The sequence below is a fragment of the Lonchura striata genome, chromosome 18, assembly GCF_046129695.1.
Source record: "Lonchura striata isolate bLonStr1 chromosome 18, bLonStr1.mat, whole genome shotgun sequence".
Classification (NCBI taxonomy): Eukaryota; Metazoa; Chordata; class Aves; order Passeriformes; family Estrildidae; genus Lonchura; species Lonchura striata.
The window spans coordinates 13,217,605-13,243,003 of record NC_134620.1 but is presented as its reverse complement, the minus strand read 5'-3'; the positions used below and the strand labels follow the sequence as shown (position 1 = coordinate 13,243,003).

General features: G+C 48.0%; 1 long non-coding RNA gene across 1 annotated transcript in view; it reads left to right on the top strand.

Annotated features, from left to right (window-relative positions):
- The window catches only part of LOC144247222 (uncharacterized), a 35,422-nt gene extending 16,260 nt beyond the window's left edge, over positions 1 to 19,162 (top strand). Inside the window, exon 3 of the long non-coding RNA XR_013340943.1 lies at positions 19,099 to 19,162. This is a non-coding gene — a long non-coding RNA (uncharacterized LOC144247222). The remainder of the gene's footprint in view (positions 1 to 19,098) is intronic.
- The last annotated feature ends 6,237 nt before the right edge of the window (positions 19,163 to 25,399 follow it).

Below are 25,399 nucleotides of genomic sequence, written 5' to 3'. Positions count from 1 at the left end.
TGACTGCAGCCCTGCTGCTGGGGGAAGCAGCTCTGCTCCACGGTGGGGGTCAGCTGCAGGGGAGTGTAATGCACTGTGACAGGTAGCAAAGCCCAGGATTAAGTGTTCTTTGTGTGGACCTGCCATGCAAACAGCTTTTCCTGGGCCTCTTTTTCTTGCTGTAAATTTTGTCCAGACCACTATAAAGGTGCAAGGAATTGCTGAGCATATTTTCAGGCTGTGTCAAGCCAGGAGCCCCCAGGATGGATCACACAAACAGCAGACAAGCCCCTATCTGTGCTTGCATCCCATCATGGTGGCCCTGAGCTGTAAGCCTGTGTGCATGGCACCTGGAGGAGAGGGAGCTCTGGGCACAGCTTATCTAGGCTTGAGTGCCTGGTCAGACTCCAGCACCTCGTAGCCAGAGCCATGTCCCTGCTCATCCCTGCTGCTGGATGTCTGCTCTCCTCTCCCTCCCCACCCATCCTCACTCCTTTCTGTATCACCACCTGATTCCAGGGCTGTGTGGCAGTGCCATGGACCCCAACTCAGCAGCCTGTCCACCCACCCCCTGTGCTCTCCCCTGTCAGTCCTGCTCCTTTTGCTTCACTTTATCAGTATTGCTCTCCTCTCCCTTCTACATCCTCCCTCCTTCAGCATTCTGCATTGGCAGGGTAGGGCTGAAGGCAGCTCCAGAGGCAAGTTTTCTGGAAGCTCCTGTTCCTCTCTAGGGAAGAGAAAATTAAGCTTTAGGAGGCAGAAAATATAGCCAGAAAGTCTCAGCATCATTGGCAATGGCAGCCCCACCAAGAATGCTGCTGCAGTTCTCCTGCCCCAGGGTTGCTGTTGGACCTGACATGGCCTGGCCCCATGACAGGCATTGATCAGAGCTGTGCCATCCTCTGCTTCATCATCTGCCCATGCTGCTATCCTGAGTCACTTCAGCTCTTGGCTCCAGTCCCTGCTGAAGGAGGGAAGGCTCCCTACAGGAGTGATTCACCATGCCTTGCCAGCCACCTTTCATCTGCTTCCAGCCACATCACCTCGGGGCTGGAGCCCTGGAGCAGAACAGCTCCAGTGCTTTCCCATGGCCTCACTGCAGAGCTGCTCTTCTCCTCCCTGACCTCCTTTAGACCTCCCAGGTTTGTGCTGTTAATGCATTCCTGTGATTCCTCCCTCCTGAGTCAGTAACAAACCAGTTCTGGTGCAGGTCTTGGGGCTGTGCTCCCCAGGGAGGTGCAGAGCCTGGCTGGAGCAGGACCGTGCCTCTCTGAGCTCAGAACCACCCTCAGTCCTCCTGTGAGCTTGGGGATCCCTGTGCTCGGGAGCCCATGAGCTGTTAAAGCCATCCCACTGAAGCCAATTAACGTGACTAGGTACTTTCCAAAAAGCCAAAGGGTTTTAGGCTATGGGCTTAGGCCAGTTTGTGCTCTGGATAACCACATTATGCCTCACTGTGCCTCAAATCAGCCGTGAGCTAATGCAGGGTACTCTGTGTCCAGCAGCACAGGCACTTAGCACAGCTCAGCTGACCAGCAATAATTCATTAAGCCTCTGTAGCTCAGTCACTGCAATCATCTCTCCAGCCTTAACAAAGCCAAATATATTCCCACTGTGATGTCACAAGAGTACAAAATTCTTTTTTTTTTTTAAATGTCTATCATTGCTCATCCCTCATAAATCTGCAGCTCTTTGTCATCTATCCAGACCAGCAACCTCTCCTTCCAAAGGCTGTTTCCCAGAGTTGTACCTCCTCAAGGAAAACGGGTGGTTTCGATGAGTGCAAACCTCTTTCTCATACAGACATGAGACCAAATTACTTGGCCTATGATTGCTCAATAATCAATTACCCTTCAGCTGAAGCAACCTCAGCATTGTGTACATGCTTACAACTTGCCCAGCTCCTTCTCTGAGCTTGCACAATGTGTTTGTCTTCGTAAGAGTCTGATGCTTGCTGAGCTAATCCAAACCAGCCAAGGCTCTGGAGCCTGTTTGGACAGTCACTCCTGGACAGTTTGATGTGTCACTTCTACTGCGGCTTCTTCCTCCCTCTGCATCCAAAAAGTCAATTTTCCTCTTGCAGATACTTTAACTGTAACCACCAGGCTTTGCCCTGGCATGAGCACAGTCCCTTTAACCAGATCTTTATCACCCTGAGAAACAACTTTTTCTGTAGCACCTAGACACCTACACCCCTAGCATCAGCTTGGTGTACCAGTTGAACTCACCAACCAGTGGTTTTCAAATTAGCTTTAATTAAACACCCATAAATTTATCTGTAGAATGCCCTGTATGTGCATGTGGCACAATAAACCCTGAAGAAGGGAAACAGTCCTTTTGATAGAGGAAGCAAGCATGCCTCAAGGTGGGCTGTGATCCAACTGCATGGAAGGCTTTGTACAGAAATGTGTTGTGTTTGCTGATTTTTTCCTTTTCTTTCTAGCTGGTGTGGAAGAAAAGAAAGGATAGTTTCCAACAGGGAGGATAAAACAGTACAAATTAAATCCATTCTTAGGCCAGTGTAACAATTGTAATTTCCTGCTATTCCTTGGAAGCGGTACAACCCAAAAGGGAGATATTTCAAGACCGGTGTGTCAGGGGTAGAAGCACATGCATCTGGTTATTTTTAATGGCAGCTTTGTCCCTAATTTTCAGTGCTGGCCTTGATGAGATGCCAGCTCTGTTTCATTAACCTTTTGTCAGTATGGTAAAGAATAAAAGGTGGCTCCCAACTTTAGCACCTGAGATAAAGCTCCTTTTTCCAAAAAGCCATTAGAGGTCCTCAGCTAAACCAGGCAGAGTTTTGGGTATAGAATGGAAAGAAAAAGGAAAAAAAAAAACTCTGCAAAGGTTTGTTTAACAGAGCCTGTTCAAGTCTCATATCTGCAGTCTTCATTACTGTCTGAAATGTATGTTAGAACCTAGTTGCAATCAAGGTAACCATTTTCCTTTACAAGCCAAGAAAAATACTGGGTTTATTTTCAGACCATTAGCAGTAGTCTCTCAGAACAGCTCTCGTTTCCTTGCTTCATCTGGGCTGCTTAAAAGCAAAAGAAAAGGCACTATTTCAAAACCATGGCAGCTAGGAGCTGCACATGGGTTAGACCCCAACAAACAAAATCTTCACTGTGGCTTGGAAGTGTTTTCTCAGGGTCCAAGACTTAATCCAACACCACAGCCAAAGGATTAGTGCTCTGGTGGTAGGGCTGGGCAAGAGACAGGATTTTTGTTCTGTGAGAAATAATGCAGTGGGTTGGGGGTGGGAAGAGAGAGGGAACACAAAGTCAGATTTGTTCCAAAGCTCCAGTTTGTTGGGATGTCAGCACAATGCAGCTCCAGCCCTGTCCTCCCTCCATCTCCTGCTCTGTAGGTATGACCAGTTCCTGCAGCCACAGTCCCTGCCATGGATGCTGCCTCCCCCCTCAGCTTTTTATGGAAACAATCCATTGCTGTGAGCTCTGCTTGAGAGAGAGTCTGGACAATGCCTGCAGGCCAGCTGGTGGCTGTGAGTTAGGGGAAGGCTCTGGTTGAGCTGTGGCTGTTGCACAGTTCAGCCCCAGCTTCCAAGTGGTGAAAGACAGAGCTGTTTGCTCTCTGAGCTGCAGCCTCAGGAGGTTTGGGTTTAGCTTATCATGTGAGATCAGGATCACTGCTCCTCAAATGTCAGCAGTGAGCTGTGGAGCAGGAAGAGGAGGAACCCTCACCCAAAATTCAGGCAATGCTAGTAAATGTCAGGTATTTGCACAGGAGTCTTGGGGCTGCTGAGAGGGGGACCTCTTCTGAAAGCATCTGTTCTCTGCCAGGTTCCTGTCATCTTGTACCACAGATCCTGAGGCCTCCAGACAAGGAATGGCTCACCCAAGACAGCGCTGGGCTGGCCAAGGGGCTGCCACAGCATGACATGACTGGGAGCACTGGTTTACACTGGGGCTGATAGCAGCAGAGCAGCAGGGACAGGCCAAAAACACATCCCAGGGTCTCTGAAGGCAGCAGCTCTGGGGAGCACCACCACCTTACTGCTGTGGGATGGCTCCTTCATCTGAGGGGAGTTTGTTCATCATCATATAGAGTTTGTTCTATATGAGCACAGCACAGGAAAGGAGGAGCAGTAAGTGAGGGCAGAGATCCCCAAAGCTTGTGCTGGCCAGGGTGAGCAGGGGCACAGGCTTGGCACAGCCCTGAGGCAGCTGTGCTGTGTGAAATAGAGCTCTGCCAGGAGTCTCAGTGCTGAGTGGCTGCTCATCAGAGCAGCAATCCAGATGGCCAAGAGAAAGGGCTTCTCTTTTCAGGCAGGGATTGTGACTCTGCCTTTGCAGGGGACGGAGCCATGTTTGCTCTGGGCACTTCCAGCACATACAGAGCGTTCCAGACAGCACATTCCCCTTGGCACAGTGCTCTGGTTTGGTACCTCCCAGGCTGTGACACTGCAGCCCATGTGCCTGCCAGGCCACCAGCTCCAAGTCATCCCAGGAACGAGCACAGCAGTGAGCTGAGGGCTGCTCTCACAGCCAGGCAGAGGCCTTGTTAGAAATAAGCCAAGGAAACAATCCAAAACAGGGCAAAGTAAATTACATTTAGACTAGAGGTGCTGGTAATGCTGCTTCTCTAAGCAGTGGTACAATCCTAGCTCCAGCTTCTGGCATGTTTCATGTCTAAACACTCCCACTTTCACTGCAAAAAGCAGTGAGGCTCGACTGCATGCAGATGTCAGGATAGATTGAAAGGAATGGCTTCCATTTAGATGTAGTCACCTCCAGATGGGGCCCTGGGCTGCCCACTGCTTTGCACAGAAATAAATAACCAGCCTGGTGTCTGCGATGCCAGGTGTGGGATGGAGCCTGGAAAACTCTTGGAGTCCCACCTGCTTGTACCATAGCTCAGTGCATCCATTTCTTGTGATCTGTCCTGTCACACAGAAATGGAGACAAGAGCAGAGATGGACACTGAACCATTAGAAAATCCACCAAGTAAAAGCTGTTGGCTGCAAACCTGCTTACTTGCAAACCAGAACATTTCTTTAAATGTTTAGCGCATTTAAAGGCAATGCCAGCACGCAAACGCCGAGCGCTACAGGCCTGTAATTTGCCTTTCCCATCTCTGGGTTACTGGAGTTGAGTGAACATTCTCTAAGTTTCATTATGGTCTCCAGCTGCAAGCCAGGTTCTCCAGGACATCCGCTGCAGGCAGGGATTTGGACAAAGAGAAAAAGAGAGAAGGTCTTGTGCACAGAGCCTGGGATGGGTCTTGATTTGAGGTTTGAGTGAACCTGGGCCATTTGGGTGGGACCAACTGAAGTTAAGAGGCTCTGTGTGCTTTGGATTCAGATCTTGGCAGAGCTAAGCTCCAGCCTTGATGAGCATGTCTTGCTCCAGGCCCTTCCTGAAGTGACACGGAGCAGTCCAGGGAAGGGATGAGTGCTGAGAGCTCCTGGACACAGGCAGTGAGGGAAAGTCATGGTTTTCTTCCAAGCTCTCCTTTCCTTGTGCTTCTGCCCTGGTTGCAGATCTCAGTGCAGGTGGTCATTATTCTCAGTCCTCACAGAGATATGAGGTTTCTTCCCTGCCCTTATTGTAAACCAGGACAGTAAACTTGGAATCTGTCTGGGATGGAATATAGTCACAACACAACCTTGGTGTTCCCTTGAAGCAAAATCCCAAAGCTGCAGCAACAGGATTTCATCTCAACATGGTGTGTTAAGGCAGACTTAACAGTAAATGTGGGTTTATACACACCATGGCAAGAGCCCACCAGAGCATTCTTCAGGGCTGAAATGTCCAGCTGCAGAAAGCATCCATGTAACAAGGGATGCACATGTGAAGATGTGCACATCTTTTTTTGGCTTTGGATAGGCAGGAGGAATGTTTTTCTCATACACTGAGAATAACAAAGAGGATTAATCTCTGGGAAAAAAAAAAAATGGGGCACTGTGTTGAAGTGGGTTTTCATCAGTTTTGTGCTATTGTGTGTGTATCTCAGGTTTACTAATGATTCAAATGAAAAGTAATCAGGAAAAGTGCTTGGAGAAGGAGATTTTCCTGTATTTATTTTGGATGCATGTCCAGTGGAAAAATATCTTCCCAAGCATTTTGCTTGGCGATGTGGCCTGTTTCATTTGGAGAACAATTGATGGTGATGATGAGTGGTGTTAGATGCGATCGCTGTTCGACAGCTTTTTGACTTGCCTGCAAGTCAAAACAGTAAATTCCATGGGACTGCACGTGTGTGCTGAGGAGAGGGTGGGGAGGCAGAGGCCTTGGACACCCTGCTAGGTGTGTTCACTCCTGTCTGTGCCAAACTCCTCACCAGGCACCGCCGGCTCGATAGCGCATCCCGTGTTTGCAGCAGCTCCTGCTCATCCCGAGGGGTTTGTTTTCTCTGCAGTTTGATGGGACACCACTGATCCCATCAAACCTCTGGGGTTCATTTTCTCTGCAGTTTGATGGGACACCACTGATCCCATCAAACCTCTGGGGTTCGTTTTCTCTGTAGTTTGATGGGACACCACTGATCCCATCAAACCTCTGGGGTTCATTTTCTCTGCAGTTTGGTGGGACACCACTGATCCCATCAAACCACTGGGGTTCATTTTCTCTGCAGTTTGGTGGGACACCACTGATCCCATCAAACCACTGGGGTTCATTTTCTCTGCAGTTTGGTGGGACACCACTGATCCCATCAAACCACTGGGGTTCATTTTCTCTGCAGTTTGATGGGACACCACTGGACTAACAATGCCCTGGGTGTACTGCAGGGAGAGGTTTTACCTCTCAGCAGAGAGCCTGCCCATGGCTCTGTGCAAGGTGCACTCCATGCCTACAGGAGCACACTGCTCCTGCTGGCTTTCTGTTTTGTGGGGTATGTTCTCAGTTGTTGCTGTCCTGGCTTTGTATTCACACCTTCCCAGCTGTAGCCCTGCCCATCCCTCCTCTCCTCCAGGTCCAGAGAGGATGAAGAGACTGACACACACAAAAACCATCACACCCTGAGCTGGCAGCTCAGCAGAGGGGTCACACGGAAGGTTAAATCAGTGAATGCCATTTGTCAGGTTTCATTTCTGAAAAAGGAACAGCAGCCTGCCACGTTCATTCCTCCTTTTGCCAAGGACGTTTCAGAGCAATGGCCTCTGGTCTCGGTGGCACAAGGGATAAACCCAAAGTAACTCTGCTGAAAGTCTCCAGAATTGCTCCCAGAGTAACTGAGAGCAGAGCAGGGGCCCTGAGAGTTTCCTGAGCTTCACAGCCATAGCCCCAAGGCAAATAAAATGAGATTAACCAATTACAATTAAAATGAGAGAGAACTGCTTTTGACAGTAATTTTGAATTTCCCCTAAAACCACTTCCAGCTGTGACCTGTGACTCGCACAGCATTTGCCTGAGCTCTGCCCCTGGTTGTTTGTTACAACTGGTGCTTTCAAGGACACTCAGTCCTGCCTAGGCAAAAAAAAAAAAAAAAAAAAAAAAAAGTGAAAAATGGAAGAGGAACTAACACAGGGCATCCCTGCAGCGAGACCCAGACACCAGAGCACTTCTGGCAAGCAAATCACAGCAGCCAGGCATCCTCCAGGGAATTAAGCAGGGTAGTGCTTGCATCAAATTCCTGCAGCCCCACACGGATGTGTTGCTGTCATGTAGCTGTGAATCCCACCCTGGAATATCCTAATTCCTACTGGTGTAGGAGCAGATCTCTGAGCTCACAAAGAAGCTGGTTGTGCACAGCCTTGCCCTTGCAGAAGAGAGCAAGGCTGTGTCTATTAGATAGAAATTATTATCATTATTCTTATCCAGAGCTTCCAGAAGATTTGTTTTGGAGCAGTGCCACACAACCAGCTCTCACCTTTGGTGCATCCAGTCCTTTCAGACCATGTAATATCCTGAAAGGAGGAGGTGGTTTTGAGTCATTCTTTGGCCTATGCTATCATCCTCTAGCAGAATTTCTCCAGGTCCTGTTCAAAAAACAGCCCTGGAGGAGATTTTGGAGGAATAACATAACTGAGTGTGGGTTTTCACCCAGATATTATCAGCAGCTGCCCCTTCCCATGAGGAGACTGGAGATTCCCTTCTGAGAGGATCAGTTCTCTCCTGCGAATCATTTCCAAACAACCAGCAGCACTCACAAGATTCAAGGCTCATCCTTTTGGGGAAGGATGCTTTGCCTTTAATTAGAGATCAGGTGTTGCAAAAAGAGCTGTTGGGGTGTTTGTCAGGAGATGCCTGCAGATTTCTGCCTGGGCTGGTGAGTGAGGAGCCTCCACTGCCAGCACCATCCCTGTGGCCATGAGCCTTGTGCATGCTGCATTCCTCCCTTCCAGCATTTCCATGTCCTGCCTGGGAGGAAGCTGGGACTTGCAGGGCAGGGATCTTGAACTCTCTCCATCATGCAATGTGCAGCAGAATTGGTTTCCATGCTGCAGGGAGACAGGGCTGCAAGAGCAGCCACTTGGGCCAGTGATTTGGAGTGTAAAATTTTATATAAAGTTGCTATTTTTACTCTTCAGGCACAGAAGGTGAGAGGAAGAGTAGACAGAGATAAAGGTGCATCCTCTTAAGGCTGCATTACCTGAGTCAGAGTCTATATTAGATTATTTATACTGATCTGCCAGTTTTGAAAGCCCTCCAGGTGCTGTGGCACTCTCCTGTTGAGGTCAGGACCACAGTCACCTTTCCCTACAATTTCCTGTGTCATTAGTGCCTTTTAGGAAACTATTTATTCTTTAGAGATGAGGTTGAAAAGCAATTTTGGAAACAAAAATGCTGTTTGTTACTCCCACACTAGTTATTTAATTTGAAATTAATCAACTGCTATTCAGTGCTGTTACACCTGGGTGACTTTCAAAACACTTTTGTGTAAGCAACTGTCTGCCCACGCTGGGGTATTCTTGTCTCTGCAAACACCATGATTTGTTTTGTAAAGTACCTGAGTTTATATCTGAAATGCTGCAGTCTCTTCTTAAAAGCTTCCCATGATGGACATTTCCCATTTCCCTAGGCAGCCCATCCTAGAGTTTTCTCTTTAGTTGGCTTTACCTACAGTACTGTCTAAAACTTCCTGGCAATAAATTAGGCTGATTTCTTCTTGCCCTTCCCAAAGTCCTGGGGAACAGTTCCCATCCCTTTTGCAAATATTGGAAGATCATTATCGTGTTCCACTCATTCTTCTCTCTTCTAGACTAAACAAATTCCCTTCCTTCCACCTTTTTTTGCAGGTCATGTTTTCAAAACCTCTTTATCATTCATTTTATTCTCTTTGCACACACTCCAGTCTATTGTCTTCCTGAATGTATACTGCCCCAAACTGGGGATGGAGTCTCCCACTACAGGGAAAATCTCTTCTAAACCATTATCAGCTTCATAACATCCTGTTTGGAATAAGAGCCTGTGCAGCCAGCATGCCCAAAAAATTATTTACTTTTTCAGTTATGTCTTCTTTGGTGATATTCAGGACAAGTCATGGGTGCCATTAGATGTGCTCTTTGTTTTCAATTTAAACTCCCTTCATGAGTCTCAGTAGCCACCTCTTTGCCTGAGTTCTTCCATTTGTGGAAAAAAATGAAAGGAAGGAGAAAAAGATATCCTTGATATACTAAACAGCCCCATACTCGCCTCATAAGATCTTACAGCCCTCAAAATATTTGCTTAATCTCCCAGTATCTTGGCAGGGCACATAGGTATTAGCACTCCCAGGTGTTCTTATCCACTGATCTCAAAATATTCTCCTTCTTGTTTTAAACATGGGGAGAGTGAAGTGTTTGGAAGCTCAGTTTTCATAAGCAACAAAGATCCCCCTCTCCACTTAAAGTCAGTGGAAATTGTGGTTGCAAGCCAGCAGGGGAACTGGGCTTTAAGTGCCAGGCTGGGGTCCCCTCAAAGGTTAATGCCACAGGCAGGAGTTGGAGCCCAGCTTTCCTGAGCCTGTCTGCTGAGCAGAGCCAGGCTGCCTCCCCCTCAGCTCTGTGAACACACCTTGCATGGTCCAACCTGTCCAAAAACCCCAGGAAAACCTCCTGGGTCCTGCCAGGGATCATGGTGCCCTGGAGAAGAGTTGGGCTCATCATGAATCCTCCTGCTCCCCAGCTAGAAATCTTTTGTTTGCATGTTGCACAGCTAAAAAGCCTGTTAAAGAAAGCAAACAGCACCTGTGCCAAGCTCTTTGGTTCTCCAGCAGTATAAGGTATTAATAGTTTCCAGCTCTGTATTTTGCCTCCTGCCTTGCCAGAGCTCACCTGCTCTCTGTGACTCGGGATGCTGCTCACTGAACAAAAGGCTGGTTTGTAAAAGACAAATCTGGGAGAATTTTTTAAATTCCAAAAATAGACAAGGGAGGAAAATGTGCCAGCAAGATGGATTTCATTTCATTTCCCAAATCCCTCTGGTCTCCAGAGTTCATTCTTCGCTCTTAATGTTTCATGCTATGGCTTATTTTAGGCTCCTTAGTGGAAAGTTTAAAACATTTACTTAAAGGCAAAGCTTCAGCTGGCATAAACTGTCACAGCTCCCTTGGCTTCAGTTGCCTTCAACAGAGGCACTGCCCTTTAGCATTTAAATTGCTCATTAGAGAATGGAAAACTGAGTTGCTTGAAATCATCTGCAAATACTAAGGAGAAAGAAATAGAGAGGAAGGGGCCACAGAATGGATTTCAGCTGAGAAAGCGTCTTTCCACGTGCACAGGTGCAAACGCAGAGCACTCCTGGCACTCACTGCTCTTCAAGTCTTTCCTCAGGTCCCCCAAATTCCACCCATGCTGGCCTGAGTTCCTGTGATCCCACAGGGAGGGCTAGAACAGCACTGTCACAGGTGTCATTCAGTTTGTGCTTTTACAGGGAACATCTGCAAGCTCTTCCTTTTGTTCAGCATATTCTAAAGGAAAAAGAAGAACAAAAGAAAGAAAAATCAGTGAAGGTGCAATATGTTTTTCTTTTGCTGTCAAGTTTAACAAACAGCAGCCCTCTGAGCCTGCCTCATTTTATGAGGTTGTGTTTCTGCACTGGGCCCTTTCTTGTGTGTCCTGACTTAAATGGAACCAACCTCCCAGATTCTCTGGGAAATCTCATCAGCAGGACTGTTCCTGATCGACACCAGCCTAAGACCAGGGGAGACTGCCAAAGCCCCAAAGATGGGAGCAGTTATTTTGGCAGCACCCTGGCTGGATTTGTGTTTGTGGGAATGCCTACACTTCCCTTTGCTTTTGCAATGGCATCAGCGTGTTGATGAACTGCAGTGCTGCTATTTATCCCTTAATTACTCCCATGACTCACATTAAAGTAACAATTTTCCATAGAAACAAACACAGGCAGAGCTGACACCGCTCAAACTGCTTTTATTCTGGAACACACTCTGTACTTTGGGTTTTGAGGGTGGCAATTTTGGAGCCTGCTCCATATTCTTGGGTTTTGATGGAGTTAAGGAGAATGAGAGTCACTGGGCACTCACTTGCTCTGGCATGGTGGGGAAGGGTTGTATTACAGCCCACGTGGGGCTGAGGACCACTCAGCATGGTGTGATTTTGGGGGAGATGGATGAGAAGCACAGCTCAGGACAGGATGATTCTGTCCTCAGTGGTTCCTGGGTGTTCTTAGGACTCATTCACCTGCCAGTGTTCTTGGCAGGACACTCCTCTGCTTAATTGCTCATGGGTGTTTCAGCCTGGGCTGCTGCTCTGTGTTTTTACTTGTCTTGAGAGGCTCAATCAGGCAGAGCAGCAGGAGTGCCTTCCCTGGATCTTATCTGGGGATATTCATCCTGTTCTCTGCATCCTTTCAATTACAGGTGTCACAGCTGGGTGTGCTCATCCTTGGCTGAGTCAGTTATTTAAAATGACTAATGAAATAATTAGCTGGCAGATCTCAACTGCATCCTTTGGGCCAACCTGGCATCAGTTCTTGTGTAGGGTCGTCATGGGCTTCAGATTTTGTGCCTGACCTTCATAAAGCATTGTGCACACAGGAGGTGTCAATTGGGATCTTTTCCTTTTCCAAACCTGCCTGCCTTGGCACGAGAATTGTCAAATATCACCCTATTTTTGGTCATCTGTGAAACCAAGAGAAACCGGGCAGAGCCAAAGCTGTTTGTCTCATTTCTCCATTTGCAGCTGCCATTATTTATAGCAATTAGATGTCCCTGGTGAGGGTGTTCCAGTGCTTCCCCATCTGCAGGCATAGAAGAGTGAAAACATCCCTACTGGAGGTTGTTGCCAAGCCTCCCTGTAGCCAAAAAAGAGGGAAAATGGCCCCAGACTATCTCCTCCAAGGCAGGGAATTGTAATGTCCAGTGAGATGTGGATACTGGAGCGCTCAGAGCCCTCAGCTAGGAAACTGGGCCCCTTTACAAAAACTGCTACACAGTCATATAAACACCCCATTCCTGCTCCAAAACACTCCTAGCATCATGGAAAAGGCTAGAGCAAGCAGGTGGATGGAGAGAGGAGGGATGTGGGAGCACGGGGTGATGACAGCAGCAGCACCCAGGGCCAGGAGGTGGCCAGAGGGCATCTGCTTTGCTCTGGGCTTTGCTTTGTACCCTGGGGAAAGGAGGGAATGATGGAGCAGAGCCCTGGACAGCTGGAGTGGGCTGCCTCCAGGCAGGCAGCGTGCTGCTTTTGCCACTGTGTGTTTTGAGAGATTGTGTGAGTTGATGTAGAGTCTGTTAGAGTTGGCTGTAACCTCCCCGTGCTTTGTCCATGCAGATAAAGTTGCATTCATTTCGTACTTCTCTGCTCCACACACACACACACTAACTCTGAGCCGCGTGGTTTGAAAAAAAACAAAACAAAACAAAAATTTAAATGCAACTTTGGCTGTGCAGCCTTCCCAGGAAATGCCTACAGAAACTGCCTGTGCAGGAAACAGCTACAAAGGGAAGGAGGGAGGGAGGCAAAGCCCAGCAGACCTGGATTCTCAGACCATGTGCAGCTTCTTCCTCTCCAGCTCCTCAGGGCTCTTGGCTGTCTCTTCATGTTGCTTCCAAGGCCCCACACATTACAAATGTCTTTCATGAGGGCTTGTCAGCCTCCCACCATGCCCTACTCCCATCAAGTCTCTTCTCCTCTGAAGGAGAAACTTGGAAGGGCTCAGTAGCCACGACTGAAGCCAGATTTTCAAACAGGGCCAGCACTCCATAAACCACTGGGCTTTTCTGAAGGTCTGGCTCTGAGGAAAGCCTTTATTTCCTTTTTATTTTTTTTTCCTACTCTAGGACTGAATCAGTAATATAAACATTAGGCTGAATAGGCTGAATATCTCCTCCCTAGAGAGCTTCTCTCTTTTTCTGCCTCCTTTGTCTCTGCCAAGGTGCTGATAACCAACATGTGCCATGTGGAAGGGTATCCATGGGCTGATAGAGCCCTGTTCCACGGGCATTTTCAACCCAAAAAAGCTGGGAAGGAGAGAGTGGGAAAGCCTTGACTTGTCTCACATGTTTGCCAGCAACAGGTTCTGCTTCCAGTGAGTACTTGAAAATATTTACCTTTTTTTTGAAGCGAGAAGGCAGAAAGAGGATTCCCTTACTCCTTCTCCTGCTTTAAAAGAAGGTTCAATTTGAGATGTGAAGCACAAATCAGTGCACCTTCACACCTGCACTGTTTAGCTTGAACAGCCAGGCTGCAGCTTCCTGGCTGTGCCAAACACTCTCGTCCTCCCAGGATGCAGAAACATCAACTGAGTAGCATCTGCTTAAGTTTTCTTTTGCCTAGAAGTTGGCATGGGGTGACACCAGCTAGTGGCTCATGTTTTCGCAGGTAGGGGCTCCAGATTTGTTCCAGAAAGAGAGTTTAATTACCCCTAACTTCTCCAGAGCCCAGCAGCTTCAAAGACATGTCCCCCACACTCTATCATAACAACATTTAGAAAGCAGTTTGAATTTCTTCCAGCTGGCCTCATGTTACAGAGATCCCTATCAGCACCCAGGAGGAAAGAATTAGCAAGAAAAACAAGCGTCTCTTTAAACTTCACAAAGAAAATGAAAATGCAAAGAAAAAGCCCACGGTAGAAAACATAGATGTAGCCAAACAATGTGCTCTTTTCCTAGGGTTGTCTGAGGTAGAAAGGATCCTAATGCTTGACTTTTCTTGTGTCAGCTGCAGCCTTTGAACACCAATGGCAGGGTTGTCAAAGCCAGATGTATTTGCACAGGTACTGTCTGTGTGACCTCCCTCCCAGCCACGGGGAACGAGCACCTAAAAGTGAATTTTAACCCAGGCAGGAGCGTGTGCCTGGGGATGCAGAGTCACCAGAGAGCCAGCCAGACAATAAACACAGAATAAACTTTCAAATGCATCTGCTTGGCTCTTCATGCCAAACTCCTTTCATGTCCCCCCACAAGGGACTTCTCATGGCTCTCTCTTCCCCAGAAAATCATCCCAGCTGCAGACTTTTCCCGTTTACCAGGAGATCAAGCAGCCAGGCTCAGGGTGAGCACTGGGAAAACCTGGAACAGGCAGCTCCCCTAGTAGCAGGGAGCTTCCCCCACCCAAGGCACTGCCCAGACTCAGCCAGCCGGGTTTGCTGTGGTTTCTGCTGAGCTGCCTCCTCTTGCAGAGCTGTCCTGCACCCAGCCCAGTCCCTGCAGCCATCCTCAGCATCTCTCTGTTGGTCACAGGCTGGCGTGCTGACATGTGAGCAGCTCCTTTTAAAGAGCAGATATCCTCCGTTTCAAAGAGCAAAGTCCCTTGGGCAGCTGGGGAAAGCTGGCAGAGGACACAGACTGGATTTGGTTTTGCTTTGCACTCCCTGTGGTGCTTCACACGAAGGAGCCAGTGCCTTGAGATGGGGCTTGGGGACCAAGCTGGTGCCTTTGCATGTTAGAAACCATTTCCGTTAGAGAGCCTGACAAGCACTGTCTGTTTTGGTATTTGTGATCCCCACAGAGTTCTTTTTCTGCATTTCCCAATACTTTCTCTTCTTCCCTATTCATTCTGCAGATGGGCCCAGCCTCTTAGCTGGCTTTCTTCAAAGGAGGGCATTATGCTATGCCATCATTTATCTCACTGTTCTTTTCTCCAGCAAATTTCCATTATGATTGGGAGGAAAAAAAAAAGTCTGACAGCCATCACCTCTGCTCTTAGCTGGACTTTGGTTGGTTATTGAGCTATTGCTCATAGTTTAATTGTCTTCACTTGCTCTATCTAAGTAAAAAGATGGGTAAATCAATAGATATGGATAGATTAAAGGATGAAGGAGTGGGGAGCAATCTGGGGTGATTGCTGGCCCAAGTCAAGTTGGAAAGGGAGGGAAATTGCATTGAGCTGCACCAATTTACACCTTCCAAGATACTGACTTTCTGTGACCACGAAACATTTCTCACTACAGAACTCAGCTAAGTGTCTGCTGGGGTGCAGTTAAATGAAAATTCACAAGATGCAATTCAAGCAAAAGTTACAGATTGATGTCTCAGCTTCTGAGAGTCCAAAAAAGTGAACTTGAGCATATGTAACTTCAGAAACTAACCTAATCTTCCCCTCTTGCTGAGAAGATTCACATAGCAACAGTGAAAGGGGCTTTCTTCAATTTGCTTTATCCTGTGTGTATTTAAGATAACCCTTTTTTTTCCAGAATTTCATTTAGCTACTCATACTACAAACATAAGGACAGATGGTCACCAGATCAAACTTAATCAGCATTCTGTATGCTGGATTTTGAGCTTAGAAATTCATCTGGTTCTAGTAAAGCACAGTCTGAAACCTGCCTGATGTTTAACTCAACCACAGAATTGTATTAAATTTCTAAGCCTCCCCATCCTCACAGGAGATTGAGATGGGAACCATCAGGCAGTTTTTAAAAGGGGTTGATTAGTAGTTTAATTACCAGAGATATCTGCTCTATTGCTAGTGTCTCGCTGGAGAAGAGCCTTTTTAAGGGGAGGCTGAAGCCCAGTCTTACCCCTTTGTGTCCTCTTGGAATTCATGACAGGACTAAATCCAGCCCTGGAGTCAGAGGATGCAGTTTTGTTTACATCCCCTTGCACCACACTGAATTCAAGGTCTAGACCTTGGCAGTGCACCCTCGGTTAAGGCAATTTGAATTATTTTCCCATGGCTTTTTCTCATTCCTCCTTTCATCAGGCTCTTCCCTTCTCTGCCTCTCTTTGTTGGTAGTTGTTGGCTGAGCTCCACGTGAGTATCCCCATTCCAAGGAGCTGATGTTACACAGGACAGGCAATGAGCTCCCCCAGGGAAGGGCTGTCAGGCTGCTCCACGCCCACGGTACCCAGGTACCTCAGGAGCCACAGCAAAGCCTCCTTTTCCCTAAGTGAAGTCAGGATTTGATGATCCTGTGTCCTTAAATCCTCTGTCCTTCAGGTGTGGTGAGCTTTTTGCCCTCTCTGAAACCCCTCTGCTATTTTATCCCTCGTGCCACAGCGTGTCAGAGGTGAGTGCACTCCTGCATCCGACTCTGCTGCCTTTATTTGCACAACTGTGGCATGGGGCTGCCTGGCTGAGCCCAAACCCCACTCCAAATGGCACAGAGGTGACAGCCATCTGTGTCCTTCTCACATTTGGCTTCATTGTTTTAGGATCCAATCCAGCCACTGCAACCTACAGTAACTCTAGACTTTTCAAAGCTTTCCATAGAGCACGATCTGTGGTTACACCACGGAGAAGCAAACCTGGAAAACAACTCGTTGGACTGGCCCAGAGGTATTTTAGTTAGTGCAGAGGGCTGCCAGTGGTGAAACCAGTACTCCCAGAGCGTGAATGAACCGAGGGTGTTTCATTCTGTGCACGTTGGACAATTCCCTCCTAACTGGGCATTCTGGCTGCACTGGGCAGGTCACTCTCGAGGTGTATTTCCATTGCCACGTAATAAATATAAATAGTCCTTATGAGGCACTCGTGGATGGAAGGCATCTAGTGGTTACTAAAGGTTATTCTGATGATGTATATTCAAACCGCTCCTGTTTGGCATTAATTAGCACAATGTTCTCTTTTGCAATTTCCCAGCACAGACAGATCCAGATTCCTGCTAGGAATTGGAAATGGCATCATCCACCACCCACTCCTCCACCCAAACCAGACAGCACTGATACAATCCCTCCCTCCCATGAACACCCCCAACCCCATGGCAGGGACGTGCAGGGGCTTCCAGGATACAGGATTTTTTTGCATTACAAAACCTAGACATTCTTTCTAGGTTGGGATCTTCATGAAAGTCTCTCCCATGGATCCCAAAAGCCCAGTGCCATTAGCTGGGGGCAGTCAGAAGCTCCAGGTTTGGCGTGTGGACTGGGGTATTTCTGATGTCCAGGTTGAAGATTGCTGGCTGCAGGAAGGTGGTGCCTGAGGAGCTCCAGCCCCTCACGAACTAATGGTAGGTTGCAATTCACACACTGAGTTGAACTCTTCATGTCACAGCACTGGGAAAAATTGGTATAAACCATTCCTTTTTGTGTTTCCCATTTCTCTGGGCTTGGTTGCTCCAAGCCTTCCTAATGCAAATACTAAGACAAATGTACAGGAGGCACTGTGGGAGCTGGATTCTGCCCTTGCCAAAGTGCAAGAGAGAAGGGAATGCTTGCACATTTTCTACCTATTTTATCTCTGTTGGGTGTCTGAAAAGGATTTTCTGCCATCCCCAAGCTGCAGGGATAATTAGATGCTGTACCAACCAAACTGCCAAAAGATGAAAACTTGTGTGTTTCAATATTGCATGGAACATGGCTTAAAATAGCTAAGCAGATCCTGTAATTAGGAAAGTACCAACTAACACTCATCCTCCTCTGCTCTAGGCATCCCACCTTTGGGATGTTCATCCCACCTCCGGGGTGTTCTGAGCTCCTTCCACTGGCCTGGCAGTGCTTTTTCCACTTTGCTGCATCCTCAGTGCAAAGGGACTTTTTTTGCTTCTTTCTCATGCGTGGTTCTATCTCATGTAAGGACCATCAGACTCTGAGCTCCGATGCTGGAGCTGATTCTTCTGCATTGTCCTGCTGACCTGTGACAGTGTGAAGCACCCACAGGGTGCAGTTACAATCCTGCAGCTGTGACCCCTTGTACCCACCGTGGGGGACAACCACCGCTGGATTCTGTCCCCAGTGTCACCGTCCCTGTGGCACTGCAGCTCCACAGCAACTCTGCCTTTGCCAGCACCACAGTCCCTGCACACTCTCCCAGTGCTGGACTTGGGAGCTTTCCCAAGCTCACATGCACCAATTCATTTTGGGTTTTATGCCTCCAGCTTCCCTCCAGATAAATGGTTTTTTTTAACTCAGAAATACATTCGTTCCAAGTCAGATGCCAACTGCTCCCAGTGCCAAGAAGATGCAGCGCTCCTTCTGCTCGCTCTGTTTTCCTGTGAACTTTATCCGTTTTTCCTTGTTTCTCTGTGACCTTTGGAGCCCATTCAAAGTCATCTGCCTCTTGCTTTGATTTTGTTTCAGTCCAGTGCAGGTTGCCAGCTGATTTGCTGCCTGTTTTAACACATCGCCAGCAAATCACCACCTCTTCATATTGTTCAGTCAGTCATCAAATCCAGGCTTGCCAGCTCCTTTTGTTAATGGGCTAGGAGGGATTGTTACATCTAGCTGATGGGACCAGAAAGCTGCTTAATTACAGCTAACAAATCTTTAAAGCCTAATGTAGGACTTTTATGGCCAGTGAGGGGTCTGGCCTCTGTTATGGACCCAAGGTCCACCTGGATGTTGGCTGTACCTCATCTTTCCCCTGGCTAGCCGGGCACTTCAGCTGCCACACGCACTGGTTCTACTCCTGAAAATGTATCCCTGAAGTTGTTGCACAGAGATTTGGCTTGTTCTGATTCTGGGATGGACACAGTTTTAATTGTTGTGCCAAGTGGGACCTCCTGGGTGCTCTCCTACAGCTGATCCCAGTTACAGCCAGGGATCAGTGGGAGGTGAAGGAGCCCCATGGCTCGTAGCCGTGGTTATTCCTGAAATATTGGCAAGAGCCAAGGTGGACATGGGAGCCCCCAGAGAGGTGCAGAGTCCACAGGCCAGGCTCAGCTCCAGCACCACACAGCCCACAAAGTGCTGCTGCTGTGCCTGGAAGGTTCCATGTTTTCCAGGTATTCCTCAGGAGAGCTGTACTGAGGCCCATTTGTGGTGAAAGGCAGCAGTACTTTCTCCAAGACTTGAGTATGTTTCTCTGCATATGCCTCTGTGTTCCCTTTCCAGCTCCAGGTATTCTGCTTGATGGTTCAACCTTGGTTAAAGACCGAGATTTCCTTTGTGGGCCAGGAGTAAAATCCATATTTCTCTCCAATACAGAGGACAGTCAGAAGAGAAGGGGTAGCCAAGCTCTTCCAGGCACCATGGGCATCTCCCACAGCACCACTCAGGAACTGAGGTACGGATTTATTTCTTGAGCACAGACGTGCTGTACGTAGCTTTAAACTATTCCGACTCCATTTTCTGTGCATGGGTCCCAGGCCCCTAAAGAAGGGGGGATTTAGTGAGGGGTGCTCACTGATGTGATCTAACATGGATGAGTTTACATAACGCAGTGGATGCAGCATTTTCAAAGGTCACTGCACACTTCTTCCACTCTTCCCTGAGGTTTAACTTTTCTTTTCCTCTGGGTCCATCCTGCGCTGCCCCGGTGCCCGTGTGCGACTGATCCCGACCCATTCCTGAATAATTCCTGAACTATTCCTGGCCCATTCCCGAATAATTCCTGAACTATTCCTGATCCATTCCAGACCCATTCCCGAGCTATTCCCAATCTATTCCAACCCACTCCCGAATAATCCCTGAACTATTCCAAATCCATTCCCAGTCTATTCCTGAATAACTCTCGATCTATTCCCAACCCATTCCTGCATAATTCCCACTCTATTCTCAATCCATTCCAGACCCATTCCTGAGCTATTCCCAATCTATTCCAGACCCATTCCCGAATAATTCCCAATCCATTCTTGACCCATTCCTGAGTAATTCCCGAACTATTCCTGAGTAATTCCCGAATAATTCCCAATCTATTCGCGATCCTTTCCAGACCCATTTCCGATCCATTCCTGACCCATTCCCAAATAATTCCCAATCTATTCCTGACCCTTTCCAGACCCATTCCTGAATAATTCCCAATCCATTCTTGACCCACTCCTGAGCAATTCCCGAACTATTCCTGACACATTCCTGAATAATTCCCACGGGCGGCGGGGGCCCTCTGCTGGCTGCGGGCGGAACTGCAGCGCTCGGGGCCGCGCCCGGGGATGGGAGCGGGAACGCGCCCGGGGATGGGAACGGGAACGCGCCCGGGGATGGGAGCGGGAACGCGCCCGGGGATGTTGGTGACCTGAGCTGGCTTAAAGAGGGACAATAAACCAGCTGTCAGAGCTGGGATGCTCCAGCGTGCACAATGAGGGGTCACGGTCTCTGTGCCTGCAGGTTCAGGGCAGGGTGCAGCCCCTCTCCTCACTGGCAGGGGAGGGAGCCCCCAGTAGCTCCCTGGTCCAGCCCAGGTAAGGCCTGGGGCGGCGGCTGGAAGGGGACAGCAGCACAAGAGGGGCAGACTGGAGGTGTCCAGGGCACAGGGCAGAACTGTTCACCAGCACGAAACACGTTTGGGGCAGCGCCTGCAGAAAGGATGTAAGAGCAGGGGCCAGACTCCAGGATATGTTTGCTCCCCGTGTTTCTGAAATAATCCCTTGGAGATCAACGGGGTTTCACATTCTTCCCCATCTGTTCTTAATCTGTTTGCCCGACAGATGCCAAACCACCATACCCCGCATGGAAAAACACAAAACAAAAACCAAGGCTTTCTATCTTCTCTGGTTTTATTCACAAACATTCCCCGGAGCCCGGCACTGTTGGTGCCCCAGGGACAGATCTGCTGTCAGCAGGGGCTCCCAGGCAGCCCACGGAGTCTGCTCGGGGCACAGACTGTCTCTGATGGAGCAGCTCTGTGTTCATGCAAACCCCATGACTCCAGCTGGTGATCATCAGCTGCTGGCATCCCTCTGCTGCCAAGAAGCCTCTACCAACATCCCTGTGCTGCTGTTCCAGGCGCTGCAGATTTTTGTACAGCCTGAGGCAGTCCCAGCCTGGCAGGAGGTGGGCAGAGAGAAGGGAACTGCCTCGCTAAAGGTCACAGAGCAGAAGGAAAAGCAGCACCCTGAACCCTGCAGAGGCTCCAGACAATTTGTCGAGCAGCCACTCATCCCAGTGTTATCTCAGAGCCCATCCCGGCCAAATCTGTTGAGGATATGAGCAACAGCATTTTAATGGTACCCATAAATAGTTTATTTAAGGCTGAGACTTGATGACTACAGCACTGTCGTTATCAGTGTCTGGAATAAACCATCTCTGATAATAAATAATCCAGGATAACTCCCAGCATCCAAACTTCTTCTGTCCTAAATTGCTCCCATTTCCATCCTATCAATCAGAAAGTCTGAGTGTTTGCAACGGCTCATACAGTAAATTGACTTTAGCTTTCTTCTTTCCAAATACTGAAACCGGCTCTTTCCAGGGCACTGCCATGTAATTTACAGCTCTATCACCACCTCCTTAATAGCTGCCGTGTTCTTTGGAGTCCTTTGAAAGTGAACATAATAAAAAGATACGAGCTGAGACTGACCATGGGTTTCAAGTCTGCAGGTTTCTACGTGCCTTTTTTTGGATTTTTTTCAGCAAGCTGATGGAAACCAATTCTGTATCTTTAAGGCAAGATGAAAAGATTTTAGAATTCCCCTGACTAGTGAGAACAGAGAATTGGTACAGCTCTACAGCAGCCAAATGCCAGCAAATCTCTGCATCTCAACTTCCCCATTAGTCTCAGCTAAAGAGATGGAAGGGAGAGATTTCCTCTTTGTGTATCATTTGCTTAATCAATCTGAAACACAGCCCTGCAGTCTGAAAACAGGTCTGAAGCAGTGACAGTTAAACAGCTGTGCAATTTGTCTGGTGCCCCAAGAACAGAATATTCAGATAAGGCTTGCCTGAGGAAAAAAAAAAAAAAAAAAAAAAAAAAGAAGGCTGGGAAAAGATTTAGCAGCAGCCCAAGACTGTGTTAATTTAATAAATGAAAACATCCTGTGCCTGCCCAGGCTGGCAAAGGTAGGATTTGGGGTGAAGATCTCCTTTGCTTTCCCTGCATGTTTTGCCAGTATCCCCCAACTCCCTGAAATGTCAAGAGAAAGATCAACAGAGTGAAATGTAATCTCAAAGAGAAACACGATATTTTTTTTTTAAATGTCCTCACAGCAGCAATCATAATAAAAATACAAACCTGAGGTTTGTAAAAATCTAGCAGTAAAACCACAGACATCTTTACAACTCCCAGATACCCAAAGCTCCCCGGCAGCAAGAAAGAAAAATCCCTCCCAGACACAAGGAGCAAAATCCTAACTGGAGATCAGGCCTAATTGTTTTGCAACCAAAAAAAAAAAAAAAAAAAAAAAAATTTTAAAAGCCACATATGACACCAATTCGCAGGTCATTCGCAGCCACCAGCAGGGAAGATAAAATAAACTCCCTTCGTTTTCCCTTGCATAGAGACCACGGAGCAGCTGAGTTGTGGGGAGGTGGAATGCTGTGCTTACAGCCAGTACGTGGTTTGGGTTTATAAGGCGAGCTCAGATCTTTGTGCTGTTTCCTGGTCATTAAAGACCTTTTTAAAAGACAGATTATAGGCATCTGTGCTTCCTGAGCTAACACTGAGCATATTCTGCTCCACAGGAATGGAGAGCATCTCTCTTCAAATGTGAGGCAGGCCCTCAGGCAATGTAGCTCAGCTTCCCAGTGTGCTCTGGCAGGTTATTTAATACTTCCTTGCCTTGAATCTCAGCAAAAGGAATCCTATAGGAATATAGGATATATATAGGAATATATATATAGGAATCCTATATTTAGGTATTTTCCACCTAATACTCCTTTGTATTCCACCTTAGTACTCCTATGATTTCTCCCAGTCTTTGCCCAACCAGATTGAAAGCTCTCTTTGAGGAAGTGGTGGAGGGCTGTGCAAGGTGATCAGACTCAGCACTGATGGGAAATTATTCAGAGGGGGGAAAAATTCAGTGGCCAGGTTTAAAAAATCCCGAGTAAACAGCCTCAGCCTAGTACTGTACAACTGTACTGTCCAGCTGTCAAGTCACATTGCAGTGGGTTTCTTGATGCTGATAATTTAATGATTCTTTGGCCCAGGGGTACATCTCCCACTGCGAATCTGCTTCTCCAGAGGGGTTTTATCACTGACCTGAGAGGCAGCAATCCTGGCTTGTGTGTAAATGTGTGTGACGAGCGCTAATGCACGGTAATGGCCACAGCACATCCTGGGGCTGACAACACCCGATGATGTTTTGTTCCCTGCCAGCACAGAGGTCACGGGTTTTTCCTGATGATCCTCGATAGAATACGGTGGGCAGAGGCTGAGCATACACATCTAAACCTGTCCGTGATTGCTTGCAGACTGCAGGCTGTATTTCTTCTTTTTTTGGGGGGGGGTTGTGAAAGTCTTAAAATGTGGATTTCACAGGTTTTATTTAAAAAAATGTTTGTTCGGGTCCTCTTATTTCTAGGCTAGTTCCAACTCATCCTTTTTCCTTTGTGGACTAATTGTCTAAGTTTAGCTATCTAGTTGAAGAGCTTTTTGAAAGTTGTTCTGAGCCTTAATTACACCCTTTCTGATTGGAATGAGAACACTTACTCCCCAGGTTATGAGAAAGGCCCATGATATAATGGAAAGGTGGGAACTGCTTTTTCCCTTGTTTGTACAGTCACAGAATTCTGACTAATGGCCATCTCATGAATTAACGGTGAAAAATAATGGATTTACTAAGCGTCTGGTTGGTAAAGTGGAGATAAGGGAGCTGAGTAAGGGGCTGACGCCTTCTCCCAGCCAGCAATTGTAGCCATGTCTCAGGATCAGGGAGCAGGTCAATTCACTTGCACATTTAATGGATGAGATAAGGGCAGCTTGCACTAAATGAGCTTTCTGGGCAATATATGATCCAAGGGATGCAAACCCCTCCTGGCTGCCTGCTGCTGAGGGAGCCAGAGCAAAGCTATTTGCAGATGATGCTGTCTCCTAAAAACAACTGCTGGTGCTGAGGCTGTGTGACCCCAGGGCAATGCAGGCCAGTGGGGCACAGCTGGGGCACAGCTGGGGCACAGCTGGGGCACAGCTGGGGCACAGCTGGCCACGCTCTGCTCAGCCCCATTTCCCTGCTGGGAAGGGAGGCTGCAGCTGAGCTGCAGGAGGGATGTGTGTGCTGTGCCTCCCTCCATGCACAGCTCCCACCTTCTGCTGCTCCAGCCCCAGATGCCAGCCTGGATGAGGCATCTCCTGCATCCTGACCTGCTTCCTCCTCCTCTGCAGGTGTCTGGGCATCAGGTCCAGCATTTGCCATCAGATGTCCCTTGCTCTGCAGCAGGAGGTTTCCTCTGGTACCAGGAGCCCCCTAGCCCAAGGGTTGTGCAAACAAAGGAGAAACAATAACTAAAACCAGTGTCTGCCTTAAGGAGCTGACAGCATCGCCCTTATTCCTCCCAGCTTCTGTAAATAAACCCTTGGTAATGCCCCTGTTTTTAGAGGACGATAAAAGGACCTGTCGTCACTCCCTGCACAGACTTTTCCTGCCATTCACTGAGCTTTCCACTCCCTCTCCCACGCAGGGAGAAGTTTGTTAAAAATTAATTCTCATCTGATGACTGCTAATTATCTTAGAGGCTGTTGGTAAAGCGCAGCAAAGGGACCAAAGACAGCGCTCAGGAAGAGCCCTGTGGGAGGAATGCTGGCTTGGGTGGTGCCACTGAGCAGGGTCAGGCAGAGGGGATTTTAACTGATGCTCCTCCAGTAGGATGTCTGGCAGCAGAGGTACAAAATAAGATTCACTGTTGGAGGTCTCTCTACACACACTTACATATATGTGGTTCTGATTTTTTAAAAAATTTTCCCCTTTGAGATGGGGAGGGATCACATCACCCACCAGATTTCAGTATTTTGGTTGAGTTTCATCCTGGAACTGTTCCCCACCAAGCTCTGGGAAAGGCTCTGCACAATCCCTTCCCCGTGGGCAGGGAACTCATCCCCCAGCCTGTGAGCCCCTGCTCTGCCAGGGGACAGACAGAGGGACAGCCACTGCAGCGAGCTGCTCCCCTTCCCGCGGGGTGAATGGGAAGCTAATCCCGGATTCTCATCTCAGCCACGCTGATCTAATTAATAGTAACTCTTTTGGCTTTACGGGGTGGAGGGTGCCTGGATTTAGATCTGCATTACCGGAATCAAAACCAGGCCAGCTGTGCTCGTTGATGTTAGAGATGCACAGCAAAGAGAAACAACATCCGTGTGCAGCGACACAAGAGAGGTGATTAAACCTCCCTGCTCCCAGCTCTGCTGCTCTCCCCTCTCCCTGTAACCTCTGCTTTTTAAAAAACAAAGCAAGCAAAAGAAAAATCAGGAGAGAGGCACCTGAAAAGCAGAAAGACAGCAAGAAGCTTTACAGACCACTGCACATCAGCACAGAGCTTTTGT